The 24,629-nt window shown below is 40.3% G+C and overlaps 1 protein-coding gene and 1 pseudogene across 1 annotated transcript in view; both read left to right on the top strand.

Annotated features, from left to right (window-relative positions):
• Atrn (attractin) overlaps positions 1 to 24,629 on the top strand; it is a gene marked incomplete at its 3' end in the record, with an annotated part of 63,373 nt that overhangs the window by 25,908 nt on the left and 12,836 nt on the right.
• Positions 6,668 to 7,151, top strand: LOC103751145 (annotated as a pseudogene).

The raw sequence follows: 24,629 nt of genomic DNA, 5'->3' as shown, positions 1-24,629 counted from the left end.
CTGTCGGATCCCCTGGAACTGGAGTTATGGACAGTTGTTAGCTGCTATGTGGGTGCTGGGATTCAAACCTGGGTCTTCTGCAAGAACAACCAGTGTCCTTAACTGCTGAGTCATCTCTCCAGCCCCTAAATTTCTTTAATTTAATTTTATGTATATGAATGTTTTCTCTGTATGTATCAAAGTAAACTACATGTGTGTAGTTCCAGCGGAGGCCAGAAGTAAGTATCAGATCCCCTGGAGCTGGAGATACATTGGTTGTTAGCTGCCATGTAGGTACTATGAACCAAACCCGGATCCTCTGCAAGACCAACCAGTATTCTTAACCACAGAGCCATCTCTCCAGTCTTGTGAATCAATCATATATTTTAAATTTTAATTAGAAAAAATTTAAAACCACATTTACTTATTTAATTTTATTTCTTTATTTATTTCTTTATTTTTGAGGGGGCATGTATGCATGTGTGCATGTGTATGTGTGTGGGTGCAGGTGTGTAGAAGTCAGAGAACAACTTTTAGGAGCCATTGCTCTCCTTCCACCATTGTGGGTACCAAGGATTGGACTCAGGCTGTCAGACTTGGTGGCAAGTGCCTTAACCCATTGAACCATCTCTGGGCCCCACAATTTCATTTTTATTTGAATTCTCTAATTTTTTCCAGTATGAGAAAATTTAATATATGTACCCTCCCTCTCTCTATCCCTTTTTCCTTCATTCCTCCCTCCTCTTTCCTTCTGTTTTCAGCCTGGACTATAGAGTTAACCTTGTAAGAGAGAAGGGATGTGGGAGAGGCGAGGGAGGAAGGAAGATGGGGGAGAGGTTTTTTTTGGTGGTGTTTTTTTGTTTTGTTTTGCTTAAAAAAACAACAACAGGGTCTCCCTATATGGACCATGGTGTCCTGAGTGCTAGGATTACAGTGTACCACCACACTTGGCTGGGAAGTTACTTAAGAAATCAGTGTATATTAAAGCATGGGGATTTATGGTCAGGTAAGTTGAGGAATGGGAGTGACCTTTGGTGTTGCTGTGATACAGTGGCTAAAGATGGAAAGGTAAAACAAGTTGAAGGTGAATTTTGGGGGACTTTGCATACTGTGCTAAAGCAGCCAGGTTTCCAGGTGAGGAAGATGACAGGTGCCTCTATAAAGAACTGGCTAGATAGGGAGGTGGGCTGAGCCACCAGCAAGAGACTAGGTAAGGATGAAGAGCATTTGAATTAGGGCATTGAGGTTTGCAGTGGGAGCAGGGGAGGGATAAAAATGAGAATAGTTTACAGGCCAGATAGATAGGGATGAAGTAAAGGATGAGTTTGTAAGTTTTAGAATACAGGGTACATGATGACAAAATGACAACAGTATCCAGGTTTTCTTTTTAATTAAAATTTATTTTTTTATGTGTATGAATCTTTTACCTGCATGTATATAAGTGCACTATATGCACGCAGTGCCTTTAGAGACCATAAGAGGGCATTGGATCTCCTGGAACTGGAGTTACAGATGGTTGTTTGCTGCCATGTGGATGCTAGGAACCAAACCCAGGTCCTCTGGAAGAGCAGCAAGTGCTCTGAACCACTGAGCCATCCCTCCAGCTCCAAATGTAGCGTCTTGATAGAGTGCTTGCTTAGCATAAGCAAGGCCTTGGGTTTTATCTTCAGCACTACAAGGGAAAAAAAGCAGAGCAGGAGATCTGGATCTCATCATGGAATCTAGCTTTGAGCTGCAGCTTAACAGTTCGTAACAGGTGTTATAGATGTCAATGGGATTATCTATAGGGACTTCAAGGAGGTCTACATCTTGGACAGTTCCAAGGAGAGAGTACAGGATTTCAGTGGAAGAATTGGCTATTTTTGCTTTTGACTTTTTTAATGTAGAGGAATTACTATTTTAAAGATAAGGGAGCCATATTACTTCATGGTATTGCCAGTATGGATGAGTATAGTAGAAGGTCCTAAATATAAAAACACTTAGTACATACTTGTAATGTCTCAACATTTATAATATTTGTGTAATACTGTAACATAGCTTTATTAGTTTTTAATGATTGTGACAAATGCTTAGCCTTATATTTTAGGACCATTAGCATGAATAAATGTTCATAACGAACCTTTTTGTCGTGTTTTTATTGTAAAGAATTAATACCAAGGGTATATGAGATGGCTCAGTGGGTAATAGTGCTTTCAGTGTAAGCCTGGAAGGAGAGAACTGATTCCCCAAATTTGTCCTCTGACATCCACACACAGACCATGTATACACCTTTGGCAAATGCATGTGTGTACACACACACATACACCACATTATAACACACACATAAACATGCACACTGTAGCAATAAGTAAAATAAATTACTACTACTACTACTACTACTACTACTACTACTACTACTACTACTGTTATTATTATTATTATTGTTGTTGTTATTTTGGTATCTTTTGAGCTTTTGAGGCAGGGTCTCCCTGTAGCCACAGCTGGCCTGGATTCACTATGGAAACCAGGCTGACCTCAAACTCACAGAGATCTGCCTGCCTCTGCCTCCCGAGTGCTGGGATCAAAGGCTTTTGATACCATGCCTGGCTAAATAAAATAAAAATTTAAAATAATTATTTAAAAAAATTGAAGACAAGGGACTGGGGTAGGACATGGGCTTAGCATTCACCAGACTATTGCTGGGTTCAATAACCAGCATCATCCCCCAAAGTGAAACTTGTGAATGTGGATATAGTTTTAGCATTTTAGTGTCAAAAATTGAACCCCTTTAACCTCTAAAACACCTCAGGACTGTATATATATTAATTTAGACAATTTCTTTATGTATAACCCAGGATGGTCTTCAACTTGGCATTTTCCTGAAGAGTTTTCTGAATACTGGGATAACAAGCATGCTCTACCGTGCCAGTTGTGGAGTGTGTGTGTGTGTGTGTTTGTGTGTGTGTGTGTGTGTGTGTTGGCATACATGCATAAGTACAGAGGCCAGGGGTCAGCCCTAGGTGTAGTTCCCTAGGAATCATCCACCTTGTTTTTTGAGACAAGGTTTCTTACTAGGACCTGGGACTTGCTGATTAAGCTGCTGGCCAGAAAGCCCCAGAGATTCCCCATCTCCACCTCCCTAGCACTGGGATTACAAGTGAGTGCTACCATGCCTGACTTTTTAAATGAGTACTAGGGATTGAATTCAGGTCCTCACACTTGTGTGGTAAGTGCTTTACAGGCTGAGTTATCTCCTCAGACCCCATTTGTAGAACTTTAAAAGAGATATCAGTACAGTGCTGGATTTCATCCAAATTTGGGCTGCTATGACAAAACACTTTAAGATTAGGTCTTTTTTTTTTTTTTTCCAAACATGGGGTCAACTTTGGTGAAATAATGGACGTTTCCATTAGCTCTGTTCTTTTTCTTTTGTTGTTGTTTTTCCTTTTTGAAATCCTAACTAATTTATTGGGCTTGCTAACAGAGGGTGGGGGGCTTATTCACAGAAGAGTGGGTGCCCCCCCATTTATGGCTGTGCTGGAAAATCCACACTCAAATATAGATCCCATGACTTCTCAACAGCTGCACAAAATGGCAAGAGAGGTGCCTCATGGCATTCTCAGCTTATATATCCTTAGCCCCTCCCCCACATGCAGCTAAGGTCGACTGATTGGGTGGGAGGGATACCTGACTCCCCCCTTGACTCCTTGATGAGCGTGGGAAGGAGGTGTGACTATAGCTTGATGGATAGTAGTCAGAGGACATTTCCAGTTAACACTCCACCCCCTTCCTCCGGCTCTTACATTTTTTTCCGCCAATCTCTTCTGCAAAAGCCCCTGAGCCTTGGAGGGTGTGGTAGGTGTGGGATGATCTTCCTTCCATTGTGGCAAGCCAAAGAACTTTCAGGTCTCTGCATTGTCTGTTTTCCATGGGCTGTTGGCCCATTTCAGTGCGATTTCATCCACTATAAAAACACAAACAGCAAGAAGCAAGCACATCTAAACAGTGGCTGCTATAATACCGTAACCTATGGGTGTAAACACAAATGCTTGGACAGTATTTTAGCAGGTGCATCAAATTCGTCTAATAAAACAATTGCGGTGTCTTCCCACTGGGGCCTATATTCTCCCCTGCCACAGGGGATTGGCCAGGTCTACAGTACCAGATGTGTGTTCCACCCCTAGGAGCTGGCGTTAAATCCAATTGAAAATTTGCTGGTTGTACATACACTAGATACTCCACTGTTGCGCTAGCAGGAACACCTTGTTTGGTATGTTGATAGTGCAACACTTGGGGTCTGTCGTTGAACAGAATCATAGGGGATGATTCTCCCCCAGTCATCTTCATATTGCCTTCTGGCACCCTGAAAGCCACCCATCCAGTGGCAGGGAGTTTCCAGCTTAGTCCAAGCTTGATTTCTCCCTCTCCTGCACTCACATCATGCAGTGTCTTCAGCAATAGGGTTTTTTTCTGTTTGTTTCCAGTGTACAACCAACATTATTGGAAATGGCCTTTATTGTTTTGGGGACCTATAGGGCTCCTTGGCCAACAGCTCATAGCGGGGCACCCATCTCTGACACTGGAATTTTTATTTAAATTTTTATTTAACAGCTGTATTGCTTCTGTCCCTGTAGGGTTCCTTCTGTGCTTAAGGCTTTTTTTTTTTTTACTGTGTATGTGGAGAATTTTTTTCCCCTTTATTTCCATAGTTCTTTGTATAGCCCCCCTTCCCCCCTCCCCTTTAACTACCTTCTTTTTACACATATCTTTCTTAGTAACACCTTTATCCTACCATTCTTCTCTCTCCAGTTCCTTCCTTCCCTTTACCTCCATTTCCCTTCCATATTCCTGGTCCCTGCAGTTGCATCAAGATATGCATTCATTTATAAGGATCCACAAATTAGGGAGAACATATGTCTTTTGTTTTTCTGAGTCTGTGTTACTTCACTTGGTATAACAGTTTCTAGATCCATCCATTTACCTGCACATTTCGTTATTTCGTCTTTCTTTACTGCTGAATAGACCTCTGTTGTGTAACATTTTTGTTAACTACTTGCCAGTTTGAGGGGCACTTAGGTTGCTTCCATCTCTTAGCTATTGTGAAAAGAGCAGCAACAAACATGGTTGTACAAGTGTCTCTACAATAGGATGAATCCTTTGGGTATATGCCAAAGAGTGGTATATATGGTAGGTTCATTTTTAGTTTTCTTTTTTTTAATTTAAAATTTTATTTATTATTTTTCTTTTATGTGTATGCGTGCATTGCCTGCATGAAGGTAAGTGCACCTATGTTGTGCAATGCCCGCGGAGGACAGAGAGGCTGTCAGATCCCCTGTAATCTGAGTTACAGTTGTTAGCTGCCATGTGGGTGCTGGGATTTGAACCCGGATCTCCTCAGGAACTGTGTTCTTAACTTCTGAGGCATCTCTCTAGCCCCCATTTTTAGTTTAAGAGTTCTCCACATTGTTTTCCATAGGGTGCTTGAGTTTCCAATCCTACCAGCAGTGAATGAGCATTCCCCTTTCTCTGCATCCTCACCAGCATTTGGTATCATTTGTTCTCTTGATCCTAGCCAGTCTGACTCAGGAGACAGGGTCTCCTGTAGCCCCAGCTGGCCTGGAATTCACAAAGATCTGCCTGCCTCTGCCTCCCAAGTGCTGGGACTAAAGGGGTGCGCCACCATGCCTGGCTTAAAAGTTTTTTTTTAATATTTATTATTTTTATTTTATGTATATGCGTGTATTGCCTGCATGTAGGTAAGTGCACCTGTGTCATGTAATGCCTTTGGAGGTCAGAAGAGGCTGTCAGATCCCCTGGAACTGGAGTTACAGACAGTTGCTAGCTGCCACACAGTCTTTGGTATCATTTGTTCTCTTGATCCTAGCCAGTCTGACTCAGGTAAGGTGAGATCTTAAGGTGGTTTTAATTTGCATTTCCCTAGATTAGGTAATTTATAAGTAAGCAACATAAAGTCATTTCTCAGTTCTGGAGGTTAGAAGTCAGAGAACAAGACACCAATAGGTTTGCTGTCTAATGAGGGTTATTTGCTTTACAGATGGTGCTTTTCTGCTGTATTCTTATTTGGCAGAAGGGGCAAAAAGTTCTCTTAGACTTCTTTTTTTGGGGCATTAATCCCATTCATGAAGACTGATCCCAAAGGCACACCCCTTGATGCGAGAGTAACGAGGGTTAGATTTCAGCACATAATTTTTCAGGGATAGAAATATTCTACACCATTTGAGAGGAGTTTGTGTTGGGGCTCTGTGGTTGAAAAATTTAAAGCGCTGTGAGTATTTTGATGTGTTCTCTGTATATCAGAGGTTTGATCAGATTCTATTAGAGTATTTAATTTTAATTTTTTTTAAAAAATTATTTATTTATTTTTATTTTTTTGAGACAGGGTTTCCCTGTAGTCTCAGCTGACCTTGAACTCACAGAGATCCATCCACCTTCCTCTGCCTCCCAAGTGCTGGGACTAAAGGCATATGCCACCATGCCTGACTCTGTGTATTTGGTTTTTTGCTAATATAGTTAATTTTTTTGCTTAAAGCTGTGACAATAAAACCCAGAGCACCACCAGCAACTTAGTTGAACTGGCCATCATAGTGAGACTGTTTGAATTATATGTGAATTAAAATCATAAAACAAAACTGAATGCTTGTACATTTGAAAACTGGCTAAGTGATGTGTACTGTAGTCTGTTCACACAATGGAGTACTGTGCTCACACAGTGGAGGTCAAGGAGTATCTGTATACTGCCGTGGAGTCATCTTCAGAATATGCTGTCATGTCTGTGAGTCCCTTTGTCCAGGTTCTGACTGAGCTCTCGCTCTTCATCTGTATGCTCCTCCCTAGCACCTTTTGGATCATAAAGGGTTGTCCTTTACATTCTGCATTTCTTAGGACTTAACTACATAGCACCAGGGGCGGTGAGGGGAGAGTTCTTACTGCTCACAAAGGATCTCCTTCATCCCTCTCCACAAGAGAAGAGGAAACACAAGAAGAGCCTGGTGCAGAGTCCCAATTCCTACTTCATGGGTGTGAAGTGCCCAGGATGCCATAAAATTACTATAGTATTTAGCCATGCATAAACAGTAGTCTTGTGTGTTGGCTGCTCCACTGTCCTCTGTCAGCCTACAGGTGGAAAAGCACGGCTTACAGAAGGATGATCCTTCAGGAGGAAGCAGCACTAAAAGATGACTGAGAAACCGTCCCAATAAACACATTTTGGATTAAAAGAAAAAAAGAGTATGTTGTCAAATGAAAAACTAACGATACTTTATAGAACTTTAAAAATTGTGTGTGTGTGTGTGTGTGTGTGTGTGATTGTGTGGGGATCACAGGTGTGCTATGCCATGTGGGTAGACGTCCAAGGACAACTTTGTGGAATCAGTTCCCTCCTGCCACTTTTATGTGGGTTCCAGTGATTGAACTTATGTAATCAGGCTTATGTGGCAAGTGCCTTTACTTGATGAGCCATCCCATTGGCCTTATATAACTATTTTTTAAAGAAAGGGAACCTATGACTGGAGATGTGGCACAGAGGGTAAGGGTGTTTGCTGTACAAGCATGAGAATTTGAGTTCAGATCCTAGCACCCGTATAAAAAGCTGGATGTGGCCCAGCATATGCCTGTAACCCCAGTGAAGTCAGGGATGGGGTTGGAGACAGGAGGGTCACTGGGGCTTTTGGCCGCCAGCCTAGTTCCAGGTACAGTGAGAGACTGTCTCAAAGAAATAAGATGGAGAGTGATAAAGGAAGATTTCCACTGTCCTCTGGCCTCCACTCACTTACACATAGGTACACCCATATGCACCACATGAGCATACACCACACTTACCCCTTGTTTAAGGGGGAACTTACCCCTTTTTTAAGGGGGCTACAAATATATAAACATTGTCATATACATACATAGACACACCACGGACATGGTAAACTCAGAAGTGATAACAGTGCTCATTTTAAGGAGAGTCAGAGAAAGGGAGAGAAAAAGGGAAATGAAGGCTAATTTTCTGAAATTGCTTTTTTGTTTGTTTGCATTGTTTTTTTTTTTTGGTCTTTTTGGGACAGGGTCTCCCTGTAGCCCCAGCTGGCTTGGAACTTAATCTGTAGACCAGGCTGGCCTTGAACTCACAGAGATCTGCCTGCCTCCGCCTCCTGTGTGCTAGGATTAAAGGTGTGTGCCACGACGCCTGGCTTTATGGAATATTTTGCCATGTTATAAAATAGAAATAAAAAAAATCACAGTGACAGAAAAAACACAATCTCAAAAAATCAAATGTAAAATTAAATAAGTGAACCTAAGTGTGTATCAAGTTTGAGGGTGAAGCACATGTTTCAGTTGACTTTGAAACATACTGATTTGTACATTTCTTTAAAAAAATATTTTTATTTTATGTGTATGAGTGTATGGCCTACATGTATGTGAGTGCACCCATGTTGTGCAATGCTGTAGAGGTCAGAAGAGGGTATCAGATATTCTAGAATTGGAGTTAAAGATGGTTGTTAGCTGCCATGTGGATACTGGGAATCAAACCTGGGTCCTCTGCAGGAGCAATCAGTACTTAACCCACTGTGCCATCTCTCCAGCCCCAAGATTTATACATTTCTCATAGGATACTATCCCCAAGGACAAAGAGCTACAAACAACATAAACTGCTTTTAGTAATATTATTCTTATTTATTATTATTATTAGTCATAGTATTATGGTTTTAGGGGAGTTTTGAGGGGGTTTGAGACAGAGTTTCACTATATAACCCCAAATGACTTGGAACTTGCTTTGTAGATCATTCCAAGCTAGCCTTGATCTCACAGTGGTCTACCTGCTTCTGGGATTAAGGGTGTGTATCACCATGTCTGGTTATTGTTGCAAAGCAAGTGGATGATTATTTTGGATTGGGGTCTTTGGATTTTTGGTGTGGGAAAGAGATACAAAGATATAATCAAAGAAGTTGAGTAAGATTTTAGAATCCTAAATTTAAGTTGGAGATGTCAATGTGAGTTCATGCTGTATTTTCTTTCTCTTTCCCCTCCCTCTTCTCCCCCAACTTCCCTTCTGGAACTCTAGGATGCTCAGGCTATCCTGGGATTTGGTATATAGCCCAGACTAGACCCAACCCAAACTTGCAGTCTTCTTGCTTCTACTTCCCAAATGCTGAGATTACAGACTTGTGGCACCAGGCCAAGCTCTGTACTTTCTTTTTAAAGAAATGTAGTTTGTTTTGTTTGTTTTTTGTTTTGTTTTTGGTATTTTTGAGAAAGGGTCTCCCTTTAGCCCTAGCTGTCCTTGAACTCACTATGTAGACCAGTCTGGCCTTGAACTCACAGACATCCACCTGCCTTTGCCTCCGAGAGCTGGGGTTAAAGGTGTGCACCACCACACCTGGTAGAAATGTGCCTTTAAACTGGGCATGGTGGCTCATATCTGTAATCTAAGTGCTCAGGAGCCTAAGGCAGGAGGCCTGAACTATGCAGTGAGACTCTGTCTCAAAAAATAAAACAAACAAAACAACCACTCCCCAAACACAAGACAAAAACAAACAATAAAAGGAAAGTACTTCTTATTTTTATCTTCTGAAAAGCCTTCAGAGTCAACCTAAATAGTATTGAACATATCTAGTACCAGACTCTTTTCTCTAAATCATAATCCTAATTGCAAGGACCTTAGAGAAAAGTTTGGAGAGAAGATAATCTTGGAGAGGTGAGACCAACTTTTGGTACAACTTTCCCAATCTAGAATTAAGAGATTGAACAGAAAGTGATGGCAGAACTCAAATTCTAAGCAGAGTTTGGTAGCCATGTAAGGATGAGGAGACAGAATTGGAATTCAGGCAAAGAGAGAGATTGGATAATATCCCAGATATTCAGTTGAGACTCTTGAAGAATGACCTATATTTAAGGGTAAACTCAAAATAGGTTAGTTCAGGGACCAGCAAGATGGCTTAGTGGTTAAGGGCACTTCTCACCAACCTGTCAATCTGATTTCTATCTCTGAAACCCATATGGAAGCAGGAGAGAACAACTGCCCACAAGTTGTCCTCTGACTTCCACACATGTGGAATTAGATGGGATTCAGGAGATGAAAAACATCAGGAATACCTGAAAATATCCGGTAACTTTCACAATCCTACCCTGTATGTTTAAGTAGCAGAAGAAAGCACTCTTCTTACTATACTTTCTGAGACTTCACTTTCCATGGAGACATACCAAGGTAGGTCAGCAGAACTGGCAAGAGAGAAGGCTGAGAAACCTTTTTGTCTATGACTATTAAGACTTGATGTTATTAAATAAATTAAAAAAAAGACTTCCATTCCTAGCACATCAACACCATTATCTGTGCAAACCATGTGACCACTAAAAGTGACTTCAATCAAGAAGTTTCTTTGGCTGTGTAAGCCACTTCTTTCTCTTCTCTACTCAGAGGGGCTAAGTGGATGGAATTAAGAAGGCTGTCTGTAGTCTCATTGTCTTTGTAGGCTCAAGCCTTGTCTTTCCCACTTAGAGACATTGCAGAAGGTAGCAGGGGGTGGAGGTGTCTAGGGCTACTACAGTTCACCACCAGGAGACACATGCATCTTAGTTTGGGGAATTTCTTTACTCCCTCAGGCAGCTCTAGCAGAGACCAGTTGGGGGCCCAGTGGCACTAGATAGAACAGACTAAATAATATTGCAAAGATTCTGAAACTTAATCTGCCATTAAAGCAATAGCTCAGAACCATAGAGCAATATCTGCACACTAAGAAGGATGACTGTCTGTTAAGGTAAAAGACTTGATAGGAGCCTGTATAGGAGAGTCCCAGCATACTAAACAAAGTGTTCAAGATACAATAGAAAATTGCTGTCATACAACAAAGGAAACCATAAATTAGAGCATAACACAGCAGAAGGTGAATCAGATGCTGTCCTTAATTAGAAAGCCATCTGAAAAGGATTTTAAGAATCTAAAATTTGCAGCAAAGAACCATAAAAAAATAATTGGATGGCTGGCAAGATGCAGATAAAGGTGCTTGCTATGCAAGGCTGTTGACCTGAGTTTGATCCCTGGTACTCATGGAAAGGTGGAAGGAGAGAACCAACCCGACAAAGTTTCTTTTGACCTCCATAAGCTATGGCCACACATATACATCTCACACATATATACTAAAGTTAAATTTAAAATTGGAACCAAATTAGCAATTAAAATTAAAGAACCAAATTGAAAGATTAGAACTTAAAAACAAAACAAAAAAACCCCCCACAGAAATAGGAGCTAGATAGATGGCTCAGTGGTTAAGAGCACTTGCTGCTTTTGCAGACAATCCAGGTTCATTTCCTAGCATCCACATGGCAGACAATCCAGGTTCATTTCCTGGTATCCACATGGCAGCTTACAACTGTCCTTGACTCCTCTTCCAAGGGATCCAACACCCTCTTCCTGCCTCTGGGGACATTGCATGCATGAGCCCACTTACATCATGCAGGCAAAGCATTCATACTCATGAAAAATAAAAATAAACAAATGGAAAAAGCCTCCCTGTTTAGCCTTAGTAGAGAGGCAGTGACAGGATAGAATCAGTAAGCCCAAGAACAAAATTCAGTTATTTAAATAACTGAGAGAAAGTGGACTAGAAAAAAGGGACCCAAGGGGCAGAAACAAAGGACAGACTCATTTAATTAGAATTTCAGAGGGAGAGGAAAATGAGAGGGGCTGAAATATTGGAAAGAAATAATGGCTAATTTTTTAAAAACCATATTTGACAAAAGAAACAAAAGACCCAAGAAGCTATGCAAACACCATTTAGGATAAACCTAATGAAATCATGCTAAGATGCATCATAATTAAACTTGGACTCTGAAGGCAAAGAAAAAGTCTTGAAAGAAGCCAGAGAGAAATGATGTATTAGCAGTGGGGAATACCAATTCGTATGACAGTGTGTTTCTTATCTGAAACCATGGGGACCAGGTAAAGCATTACTCCTAGGTGAGGGCATTTCAAGAAGGTACTGGCTTTATAATTAGTGAAGTGAGTCAGGAAGATCTGCCCTCACCCAGAAAGGTGAATTTTATTTTTCTTCTGGGGTTGGGAATGCCATCTGCCTTTGGATATCAGAACTTCAGATTCTCTGTCCTTCAGATTTGGGAACTGGGACTAGTGTCCTAGGTTTACAGGGCTTTGGCTTTGGACTGAGGTATATCATCAGTCCCTTGGAGTTGGACTGAGCTGCACCATTGGCTTTCCTGGTGATCTTGCATATGTATGGCTTTTCATGGCACTTAGCTTTCATGATACACAAGCCAGCTCCACTTAGTATATCCTATCATCTTCCCTTCTCTAGAATACCTAAAATTGTTCAAGTGACTTGTCAGAAGGCAAAAAGAAACAATGAGAATTTAAGCCTTAACAAATGTAAATGGGATAAATACAGTAATCAAAAGAGAGACACAGCAGGGATGAAAGTGCTACCTATAGGACAGCCATTTAAAATTCAACAACAGCAACAAGAAACTAGTAGAAATATTCTGGGTCAGAGATGGGCAAGCTATAGTCATCAACCAAATCAAGCCTGCCCTTTGCTTATATAAATAAAGTTTTACTGGAGAGTATCACTCCTTTTCATTTGCTTGTCATTGGCAACTTCCTGCCACCATGGCAGAGGTAAATGTTTGCAGAAAGAGCTATAACAGAGACAAAGCTGAAACATTCCTATCTGGCTCTTCGCAGAGAAATTTGTTGTAGATTAAAACAGTTAAAAGAGATAGGGCAGATGTCTAATCCTAATCGTAATCCTAGACTGGATCCTGTACTAGAATGGGAAAAGCATATAAAAGTACATTTTGGACCATTTATCAAGTGGAGTACGATCGATTAATGCATTATATAATATTAAAGTTAATTGAAGATAAAAAGTATACCTTAAGACTCAAGTACAGTGGTATACACCGGTATTCTCAGGAGGCTAAGCAGATAGATCACCTAAGGAGTTTGGGGTCAGCTTGGTCAGTATAATGAGACCTCATTCTTGGGGAAAAAAGTATTGGAAAACTATTTCTATCGGTAAAAAATATATTAAGATATGTAGGGTCAAGAGATATGCTAAGGCCAGGTTGGTGGTTCACACCTGTAATCCCAACACTCAGGAGGCATGTAGATTGCTGCAAGTTCAAAGACAGCCTGTGCTACATAGCACAAATGGCATACAGGCTAGGCATGTGTCTCTGCGGTAGAGCATTTGCTTAGTGTTCATGAGGCCCTAGATTCAATACCCAGTGCTGCAGAAACAGAACTATGGTAAGTGTAAAGCTTACTTTTAAGTGATTCAAAGGGAAATATCACACGTGTGTGTGTGTGTGTGTGTGTGTGTGTGTGTGTGTGTGTAAGAAACAAGAATGATGCAGCAGATACCTGCCTTTTAAAAATGATTTTGGTACTCTTTCGTTAATACATTTCACCTCTTAATTCTTCAGTTTTTATTTTGCATTTGTTTCATGTCTCCTCATTAGGCTCAAGTTAGGTATCCTTTGTGAGAATGTTCATAGGGATAGTCCTAAGAATGGGCTCTGGAGGGACATGATAACTGTCTCTTTTTAAAAAGATAATGTATTTTGTATACATGTTCTATGTGTGTTAGGTATGTACGTGCATGTGTATGTGTGTGCCACAGTGGTCATGTGGAGGGCAGAGGACAACTTGTGGGAGTCAGTTCTCTCCTCTAACCATGTGGGTCCTGGGGATCAAACTCAGCTTATTAGACTTGATGGCAAGCGCCTTAACTGATGGACTATCTTGTTGGCCATATTCCTTTATTTTATTTTATTTTAAAAATATTATTTTTATCTTATGTGTATTTGTGTATTGCTTGCATGTATATGAGTGTACCCGTGTCGTGCAATGCCACAGAGGTCAGAAGAGGGCTTCAGAATCCCCTGGAATTAGGGTTAAGGACAGTTCGTAGGCACCATGTGGGTGCTGGGAATTGAACCCAGGTCCTCTGCAAGAGCAGTCAGTGCTCTTAACCACTGAGCCATCTCTCCAGCCCCCACTCCTTAATTTTAATGTTGTTTTAGTTGCCTGTTTCAGGTCCTGCCCCAGTTTTTCCATGGTGTGATTACCTTTTTTTTTTTAAATAACATTTTATTTATTTACTAATTGTGTGTGTGTGTGCACACGCGCATATTTACTATGGCATACCCACGGAGGCCAGAGGAATGAATCAGATCTCTCTCCTGGAACTGGAGTTACAGGCAGTTATGAGCTATTTGATGTGGTTTCTGGAAATTGAGCGTGGGTCTTTTGGAAAAGCTACAAATGCTCTTTGTTGCTGAGTTATCTCTCTAGCCCCAGGGTTTTAAAATTTTCATTGTAAAAGTTTTTTTTTTTTTTACTACTTTGGTTAAGTTTATTCCAGGTTTTTAATTTTTTTCTTTTCTTTTCGACACTAACGAATGGGATTGTTCCCTCCTATTTTCTCTGTACATTTGTTATTGGTATACAGGAAGGCTACAGATGGTTCTATGTGTATATTTGTTATCGGTATACAGAAAGGCCACAGATGGTTCTATTTGTATATTTGTTATTGGTATACAGGAAGGCCACAGATGGTTCTATGTGTATATTTGTTATCGGTAGACAGGAAGGCTACAGATGACTCTATGTGTATATTTGTTATTGGTATACAGGAAGGCCACAGATGGTTCTATGTGTATATTTGTTATCGGTAGACAGGAAGGCCACAGATGACTCTATGTGTATATTTGTTATCGGTATACAGGAAGGCCACAGATGGTTCTATGTGTATATTTGTTATCGGTAGACAGGAAGGCTACAGATGACTCTATGTGTATATTTGTTATCAGTATACAGGAAGGCCACAGATGATTCTATGTTAATTTTGTTTCCTACACTTTGTTGTTCTAAGATTTTTCTGGTGGTGTTGTTAGGGCCCCTTATGTTTAGAATCTTATCATCTACAAATAAAGAGGTCTTCTTTTTCTATCTGTCTCACTTTTATGTGCTTCTCTTATCCTACCCTTTTATAAGCCTTCCAGCACTGTATTGAATAGAGCGGAGAAAGTGGGCACCCTTGCCTTTCTCCTGATTCTAGTGGAACTGCTTTGAGGTTTCTCCATTTAGTATAATGTTGGCTATAGATTTGTTTGTATATGTTCTTTATTATATTGAGATACGTTCTTTCCATTCCTAGTTTCTTTGGGGCTTTTTTCACAAAGGGATGTTGAAATTTATCAAAAACCTTTTCTGTGAACCTGTTGATGATTATGTGATTTTTCTATCATGGAGTCCCTTTATTCAGTGTATTCCTGCATCTCTGCATTAGAGCCAACTTGGTCATGGTAAATGATATTTTTGATGTGTTCTTGAATTTTGTTTGCAAATATTGTTGGGAATTTTTGCATTTATGTTTATCAGGAAGATTGATTTATAATTTTCTTTTTTTATTGTATCTTTATTTGGTTTTTCTATCAGGGTAATGCTGACCTTATAAAAAGAGTTTTGAGTTGTCCCTTTCTTGTTTTATGGAATAATTTGAGAAACATTAGTGTTATTCTTTGAAGATCAGGTAGAATTCAGCAGTGAATCTATCCAAGCCTGGACTAAAGTTGGAAGATTTTTTTTTTTTTTACTACCTCAATCTTACTGCTTGTTATAGATCTGTATAAATAATCTCTTGGTTTAATGTTGGTAGGCCATATAAATCTACAAATTCATCCATTTCTTTTGATTTTCCAAGTTAGTTGAAATGTCTGTTTTTAAGATATATACTAATGATTTTCTAATTTCATCGGTATCTGCCATAATGGTTTCTTTTTCATCTCTAATTTGGTTGATTTAGCGCCTCTTTGTTTCATTGATTCTTTATATTGTTGATTTTTTCATTTCTATTTCATTAATTTTTGCCCTGATCTTAATTATTCCTTTCCATGTACTAATTTTGAGCTTTTGTTTTTCCAAGGCCCTAAGGTATATCATTAAGTTATATATGATGTAGGTACTTACAGCTGTACAATTCCATTAAGACTGCTTTCATTATATTCCATAAATTTTGGTATGTTGTGTTTTCATTTTCATGTGATTCTAGGAGTGTTTTTACTTTCTTTGTTATTTCTTCAATGACCCATTCATTATTCAGTAGAGTATGTTTATTCTCCACAAGAGTGTGTGCTCTATAGGTTTTTTTCTTGTCATTGATTTGTAGTTTTATTCTTTTGTTGCCAGATGGAATACAAGAAATGAGTTCAATTTTCCTGTACTTGTTAAAGCTTGCTTTGTTTCTAGTTATATATTTTAGAGAAAGTTTGTGAGCTGCCAAGAAGAGTGCTTATTTTCATTGTTTAGAAGGAATATTCTATAGTTGTATGCCAAGTCCAATTAATTTATGATGTCATTTAAATCATACTTCTTTTTTAAAAAAAATATGTGCATGTGTGTGGGCATATACATGCCATGGTGAGTGTGTGGAGATCTGAGGGCAATTTTCAGGAGTATTACTCTCCTACCATTTGGGGTCCCAGGCACTGAACTTGGGTTGTCAGGCTTGATGGCAGGGACTTTGCCCATTGAGCTATCTCATCAGACCTCTCTGTTTCTTGTTGTGATGGACTGTCAATTACTGTTCTAGGATTAGTCTGTGACTTTTTCTGTTGTTGTTTGAATTTTTTTTTTTTTTGTCTTTTTTGAGACAGGGTCTTCCTGGAGCCCCAGCTGATCTGGAACTCTCTTATATAGACCAGGCTGGCCTTGAACTCACAGAAATCCAGCTGCCTCTGCCTTTGCCTCTGTCTCCTGAGTGCTGGGATCAAAGGCGTGTACCACCATGCCTGGCAGTCCATGACTTTTTATATAGTAGTATTGGTTTTAATGAAACTGGGCATACCTGCTTTCATACCTTGATGATGGGAATATAAGATGATATAACCACTTAGGATAGTTTCTTCGCAAATTTAAGTCTATATCTATACTTTGATCCAGAAATTTACTTAATTTATTTATCCAATGAAATGACCATACATGTCCTCACAAAGCGCTGTGATAGTTATTATCAACTTGACAGAATATCAAATCACCTGAAAGATGGGTTTTTAAACATGCCTGTGGGTTATTATCTTGACTGCGTTAATTGAGGTAGGAAGATCTGCCCACTGCTGGTGGTCCCATTCCCTGACTGGAATCTTGGACTGTGTAAGTGGGGAAAGGGAGCTGAGCAGCAGCTTGCATTCATTCAGCACTCTTCCTGATTGTGGATGCGATGTGACCAGCTGCTTTAAGCTCATGCTGCCTTTACTTCCTCTCTATGATAGACCATATTTTTCGACTGTGAGCCAAAATAAGCCCCTTCTCCCTTAGGCTTTTGTCAGACTATTTTATCACAGCAACAGAAGAGAAACTAAGGCAGCAGCTTTATTCATAAGAGCACGTAATCTACATAATTCAAATGGTCACCAAGACAGTGGATAAAGAAGTCTCTTCACACAGTGGTATACTAAGCATCAAGAAACAAACTGTTGAAATACAAAATACTGGACTAGAGAGCGCTTGTTCAATCATGAGGACTGGAGTTTGGATCCCAGCAGCCATGTTGGGTGGCTCAGAAACACCTGTAATTCCAAGTCCAAGGGATCAGACACCCTCTTCTGGCTTCTGCAAACACCCATGCACATGTATGTATATAAACTCACACACATAAACATATAAATAATAGAATAAGTCTTTAAAAAGATATATGGAATACTTAGATACATTTCAGTGATCTAGAGAAGGCGTCCATGATTCCATCAAGTTCTCTAAAACTGATCAGAATTGATAGAAATATGATGTATGTTTATGGTAGAAGTTAGGAATGAGAAATTGTCGGAGTGATGTGAGCATGTGAACTGTTTTATTAGAATATATGAAATTTAAAAGGGGTTGTAATTTTTCTTTTTTTTTTCCTTTTTGGTGTGTATGTGTGTGGTATATGCATATGTGTGTGGGTACTCATGCCTGTGCGTGTGTATCTGTGGGTCTTCATCAGGTGTCTTCCTCTATTGGTGTTAACCATATTTTTTGAGACAGGGTCTCTCACTGAACCTGGAGCTCACTGATTGACTAGACTGTCTGACCAGTGAGCTCCAGGGAGCCTCCTCTCTCTGCTTCCCAGCACTAGGATTACAGGCATGCACTGCCAGGCCTGGCTTTTTCATGGTTGCAGGGAATCAAACTTATACTTGGGCAGCAAACACTGTACCTAGTAAACCATCTCCTTAGCCCTAAGCTGGTTGTATTTTATTTCATGTAAATTCCTCTTCATTTAAAGTTGGCTTAAATGTTTAGTTGCAGCCAAGCACAGTGGCATACTCCCACGACTCTGGAGGCTAAGGCAAGAGAATCAGAAGTTTGAGGCCAGCCTCAGCTACATAACGTGATGCTGTCACATGTACACAAAATTAAGTGGAAGAAGTCCAATTAGTAACTCTGTACAGTAGTCATAGAAATTTGACGACAGTATATTACACCATTAAAATGCTGTCAGATCAGATTAAGAAACAATCTAACCAGATCCTGTTTAGAAGAAACAAACTTGAAAATTTAATAAATAAACATGAAAAGTAGGATTGAGTAACAATCTAAGGTACAGGAAAATAAAAATAATAATTTTTTAGGTAAAGTGAAATTTATCTATTAAATTAGGCAAGCGGGTATTGCTGTAATAAAAGGCTCATTTCAGGGGGTTGGAGAGATGGCTCAGCAGTTAAGAGTACTGACTGCCTTGCAGAAGACCTGGATTTCATTCCCAGCACCCACATGGAGCCTAACAACCATCTGTAAGTGCAGTTCTGGGGAACTGACACCCTCTTCTGACCTCTGCAGGCATTACACAACATGGATACATTTAACATAAGGTAATATACATAAAATAAATACACATAAAATAAAAATAAATAAAAAAGGCTTGGAACTGGAGAGATGGCTCAGAGGTTAAGAGCACCGGCTACTCTTATAGAGGATCCGGGTTCAATTCCCAGCCCACATGACAGCTAATAACCTTTTATAACTCCAGTTCCAGGGGATCTGATGCCCTCTTCTGACCTCCATGGGCATTGCATGACATGGGTGCACTTACTTACATGCAGGCAATATACTCATACACATAAAATAAAAATAATAAATGCAATACTAAAAAGGCTCAATTTGATGGAATCTAGTAATCACCACAGAGCTGGAGATGTGGTTTAGTTGGTAGAGTACTTGCCTGGCATGCAGGAAGCCCTGGGATTGATCCACAGCAGTATATAAACTAGGTATGGTGATGTTTGACTATAATCTTAGCCCTGAGGCAGTAGAGACAGGAGGATCATAAGTTTAAGAGTCAGCCTTGGCTGTGCAATTGGTTGGAAGCCAGCCTGGATTAGCTGAGACCCCCATGTCAAAAAACAAAGACAAAATAAAACAAAACAATAGCCATAAGACCAAAAAGCTAATAAATACATAAAACAAAAAGAAAGATGATAGAGCAATTTGAATATAGGACAGGACTTCAATGTCTTCAGAAAGATTAACAAATCTAGTAAGATAGAAAATTAAGAGAAAATTAAGAGCATAAAGTATTAAATAGTGCTTTCAATAAATGTAGCTACATATAAAGAAAATAGTATTTTATGGGCTAATGTGATGATTTAGCAAGTAAGGTGCTTTCTGCACAGGCCTGACATCCTGAGTTCAATCCCAAGATCCCACAGTAGGAGAGAGCCAACTCCTGAAAGTTGTCCTCTAACCTCCACAAATGTCCTATGGTACAGATATAACCACCTCCACAGACATCATACACATACAATAATAAATAAAATAAAAATAAAGAAATAATGTTTTAAAGTCAGGTGTGGTGGCTTGTACCTGGAATCTTAGCACTTGGGAAACAGGCAGAAGAATTGCCTCAAGTTTGAAGCTAGCCCAATCTGTATAGCGGGTTCTAGGTCAGCCAGAACTCAGTAATGAGACACTGTCTCAAAAAATGAAAGGGAAGAAAAATGTTTTAAATTTATACAATCAGTTATAGTTGTTACCTTGGGGATTGAACTCAGGGCCTTATGAATGCTGTGCAAGTACTCTACCACTGAGCTATATCTTCAACCCTTTAAAAACTCTTTTTTTTGCCAGGTGTGGTGGCGCACACCTTTAATCCCAGCACTCAGGAGGCAGAGGCAGGCGGATCCTCTGTGAGTTCAAGGCCTGCCTGGTCTACAGAGTGAGTTCCAGGCAGCTGGAGCTACAGGGAAACCCTGTCTCAAAAAGACCAAAAAAAAAAAAAAAAAAAAAACCCAACCAAAATTCTTTTTTTTGATTTATTTATTTTTATTTTACGTATATGAGTGTTTTGCTTGCATATATGTAAGGGCATCTGTGTCGTGCAGTGCCCAAGGAGGCCAAAGAGGCCATTACATCCCCTGGAACTATAGTTATGAATGGCTGTTAGCCATCATGTGGGTGGTGTAACTGAGTCCAGGTCCTCTGCAAGAGCAGCCAGTACTCTTAACTGCTGAGCCCCTCTCTAGCACCCTTGGCCCTTTAAAAAAATTTTAAATTGTCCAGACTGGCCTTGAACTAGCTATCTACCTGTGTCAGCCAGCCAAATAGTGGGAATTACAGGTGTGCACTGTCATGCCTGACTAATTTTTTTAAAAAAATTTGATGCCGGTGCTGGAGAGATGGCTCAGTGGTTAAGAGCACTGACTGCTCTTGCAGAGGACCTGGGTTCGATTCCCAGCACCCACATGGTGGCTACGAACCATCCTTAACTCCAGCTCCAGGGGAATCTGAAGCCCTCTTCTGACCTCCATGGCATTGCATGACACAGGTGCACTCACATACATGCAGGCAGTACACTCATACACATAAAATAAAAATAATAAAAGAAAATTTAATGTATGTAAAGAACTTTAATTAAAGTTTATCTATGTTCAAAATACTTGATCATAAAGAAAATCTTAACAAATGAAAAAACTTGGGTTTTCATAGGCCACACGGGTCATAGAGAAATAGTTATCTCCTCTGTGGCCTGTCTCCTATAGAGGGTTTTTCTACCTTCTCAGCAGTTGTTTCTACTACAGAATTATCCTCAGTGTGTTTTTTTAAGGTTTATTTTTATTTTTCCTATTTATTTGTCTGTGTATAGGTATGCCACATGTGTGCATGTGCCTGTGGAGGCCAGAAGAGGGTGTCAGGTTCCCGAAACTGAATTACAGGCAGTTATGAGCTGCCCGATATGTGGGTGCTGGGAACTGAGCTGAGGACCTTCGGAAGAGTAGCAAGTGCTCTTAACCACTGAGTCATCTCTCCAACCCCCTCAGTATTTATTTATTTATTTATTTATTTATTTATTTATTTATTTATTTATTTATTTGAGACAGGGTCTCTTTGTAGCCCCAGCTGTCCTGGAACTCACTATGTAGACCAGGCTGGCCTCGAACTCACAAAGATCCCTGCCTCTGCTGGGATCAAAGGCGTGTGCCACCACGCCCGGCTATTATTTATTTATATATGTGTGTACAAGTGGGGGCCAGAGAGGATGTTGGACCCTCCTCAATGCCTGCCTTATCCCCTCGAGACAGGGTCTCTCTTTGAACTTGAAGCTTGGTGTTTTTTCTAGGCTGGCTGACAGGCCAGTGAGCTCTTGGGATTCTCCTGTTTTCATCCCCCAATGTTGGGGAGTTATAGGCACATTTGACCTTGCCAGGCTTTTATGTGGGTGCTGAGGATTTGAACTCAGATCTGCATGCTTGCCTAGGAAATGTTCTTTTTAAAATTTTTAAAAATTTTATTTTTTAAAAATTTTATGTGTATGACTATATTGCCTGCCTGTATGTAAGTGCACCTGTTGTGCAGTGCCACAGAGGTCAGAAGAGGATGTTGGATCCTCTGAAACTGGAGTTATGGGCAGTTGTTAGCCACCATGTGGATACTAGGAATCGAGCTGAGGTCCTCTGCAAGAGCAACTAGTGCTGTTTACCTTTGAACCATCTTCTCCATCCCCAGGAAATGCTCTTACCTACTCAGTCATCATCTTAGCCCCTCCTTAATGAATTTTTAAACAGAGAAACTGGTAGTAGCAAAGTTTACTCTCCATTTCTATGGCTGTGTATTGGTGAAATACTTTTATGTTTCAGTTTGATTCCTTTTTGTGTGACTGTTGCTGAACTAAGTTTTTTAGGGCATAGGCAGTATCCATGTCTGTACCTAGATCATCAGTGACCATTGTGATTTGAATATGAAATGTTTCTCAAAAGCCCATGTGTTTGAACACTTGGTTCTCAGCTGGTGGTGTTTGGGAAGGTTACAGAACCTTGAAGGTAGAGCTTTGCTGAAGGAAGTATGTCTCTAGGGGTGGGATTTGGGGTTTCATATCTGGCCCCACTTCTTACTATCTCTCTGCTTCCTGAGTATAGATGTTGTGTGATTAGCCAGTTTCCTGCCATTATAAGCCAAAATAAAACCTTTCTCCCTTAAGTTGTTTGTGTTGCAGTGTTTTATCATACTACAGAAATAAACCAAGACAGACGTTAGTACTGAGGAATGATGGTGTTGCAGTGACATGTGACTTTTAAGCATTTTGAGCTATTTTATTGGAGGAATATGGAAGGAAGCATTTGGCACTTCGGGCTGGAAAAACCATTGGATATTATGGGCAGAGGTTAATGGACTGTTCTTGTGGGATCTTGGAAGATTAAAAATACTGAGAAGTGTAGATAGTAGAGAGCCTAGTCATGAAGTTTCAGAAGGGAACAAACACTGTACTAGGAACTGGGCTGGAGGCCACTTGCATAATATTTGGCTAAGAATCTGGCTGGGGGGAGGGGCTCAGCGGTTAAGAGCACTAGCTGCTCTTGCAGAAGACCTGGATTCGATTCCCAGCACTCATATGGCGGCTAATAATCGTCCGTAACTCCACTTCCAGGGAATCTGACACCTTCTTTGACCTCTGTGCATGACATGGATGCACTTACACACATGTAGGCAATACACTCATGCACATAAAAATAATAAAATTAAAAAGAATCTGATGAGCTGGGCATGGTGACATACACCTTTAATCCTAGGCAGAGGCAGGCGGATCTCTGAGTTCGAGGCCAGCCTGGTCTACATAGTGAGTTCCAGGCCAGCTGGGACTATAGGGAGACCCTGTCTCAAAAAGACCCTCCCCCCTCAAAAAAAGAATCTGACTTTGGTCTGCTCATATCTCGGGAACCTGAGTGATGCTGAATTTAGACAATAGACTGAATTGTTTGGCAGAGGGAATTTCAAGACAGAATGGTATTCAAGGCTGATGCTAAAGTATCATCTATAATTGATAAAGAAATTAGCACTATTGTAGAGAAAACTCCTGCACTGCACTGGAAGAATGGGAAAAAGTACCCATTGGAGGCTCTGTCTTCTAAGATAAAGGAGTTTCCTGCTCCTCAAAAGCAACTGGCTAGGAAATTATTTTCACAGGGTCAGCACACATAGGCTGATATAGCTGTAGTCCAAGGTAGCTGGGCTACATCTTCAGATGGCTACAGAACTTGGCAATATTGTAAATGTTACCCATGTGGTACTGGTTTTGAAGGATGGAGAATTTAAGATTGAGGGAGTCTTGGAGAGCAGTTGAGGCCAGGCACTGTGTACCAGGGTCATTGCCTACAGTGAGACCCTGAGGGACATTTCATGAAGTTGTTAAGGTGAAGTCTCAGTCACAGTGGAGACCCCAGGATGTTAGAGATGTCAGCCAGAACTGTGGGCTGTCCACTGTGCTGAATAACTTGTCATCTTGACACACCTGGGGGATTTCCTTTAGGCGTGTCTGTGAGGCATTTTCTTGATGAGTGATATGGGGGTGGGGCAGCCCACTGTGAGTGGTAGCATCCCTGGGCAGGTGGTCCTGGGTTATACAAGAAAGCAAGCTGAGCATCAGCCACAGGAAGCAAGCCAGTAAGCAGCATTCATGATTCTAGATTCCTGATTGCCCTCAAGTACAGACTGTCACTTGAGAGATGTGAGAACCTTTTCCTCCCCAAATTTTAGCTGACTAGTGTTTTGTCATAGCAATTGGAAACCAAACCAGAACATCCACTTGAGAGCTGTAAGTGTGGAGCCAGGCTCAGCCTAAAGAGGTTTCCAGCACCCACAACTGTCTATAATCCCAGTTCCAGGAGATCCAACACCCTTCTCTGGCTTTCCAAGGCATTAGGCACATATGTGGTGCACTTACATACATACAGGCAAACACTCATACACATAAAATAAAAATAAATAAATCTTAAAAGTCCAAACATTCTTATTCCAAAAGGGAAGAATCAGAGCATCACAAGTAACAGTCACATCAAAATAAAACCAAACTCCAGCAGGCTAAAATACCAAATCCTATAGCTCAGTGTCCAGAATCTGGGGCTTGTAATGTAATCAACTGGGTGCCAAAGGGGTTGGGTAGCCTCAAAATGAAAGAAAAAGAGGACCATGCATATATTGTAAGCTTGTGAGTATGAAGAAAAGTGGTTAAGGATGATGGCTAGGTGGCTAATATTTATTTTGGTTGGATGGGTGGCGGTAGTTGGGGAGGTAGGTAGAAAGGGAGAATAGAATTTTTTTTTTTAGAGATTAAAAGAGAGAGAATCTTGTTCATGATCATATCTGCATTATCTGAATTATGTAAAATGTATTTGAAGAT

The sequence above is a fragment of the Nannospalax galili genome, unplaced genomic scaffold (genome assembly GCF_000622305.1).
Source record: "Nannospalax galili isolate Female #2095 unplaced genomic scaffold, S.galili_v1.0 scaffold707, whole genome shotgun sequence".
In the NCBI taxonomy this organism is placed as follows: domain Eukaryota; kingdom Metazoa; phylum Chordata; class Mammalia; order Rodentia; family Spalacidae; genus Nannospalax; species Nannospalax galili.
The sequence above is the reverse complement of the archived record's forward strand: the minus strand, read 5'-3'. Positions and strand labels throughout refer to the sequence as shown.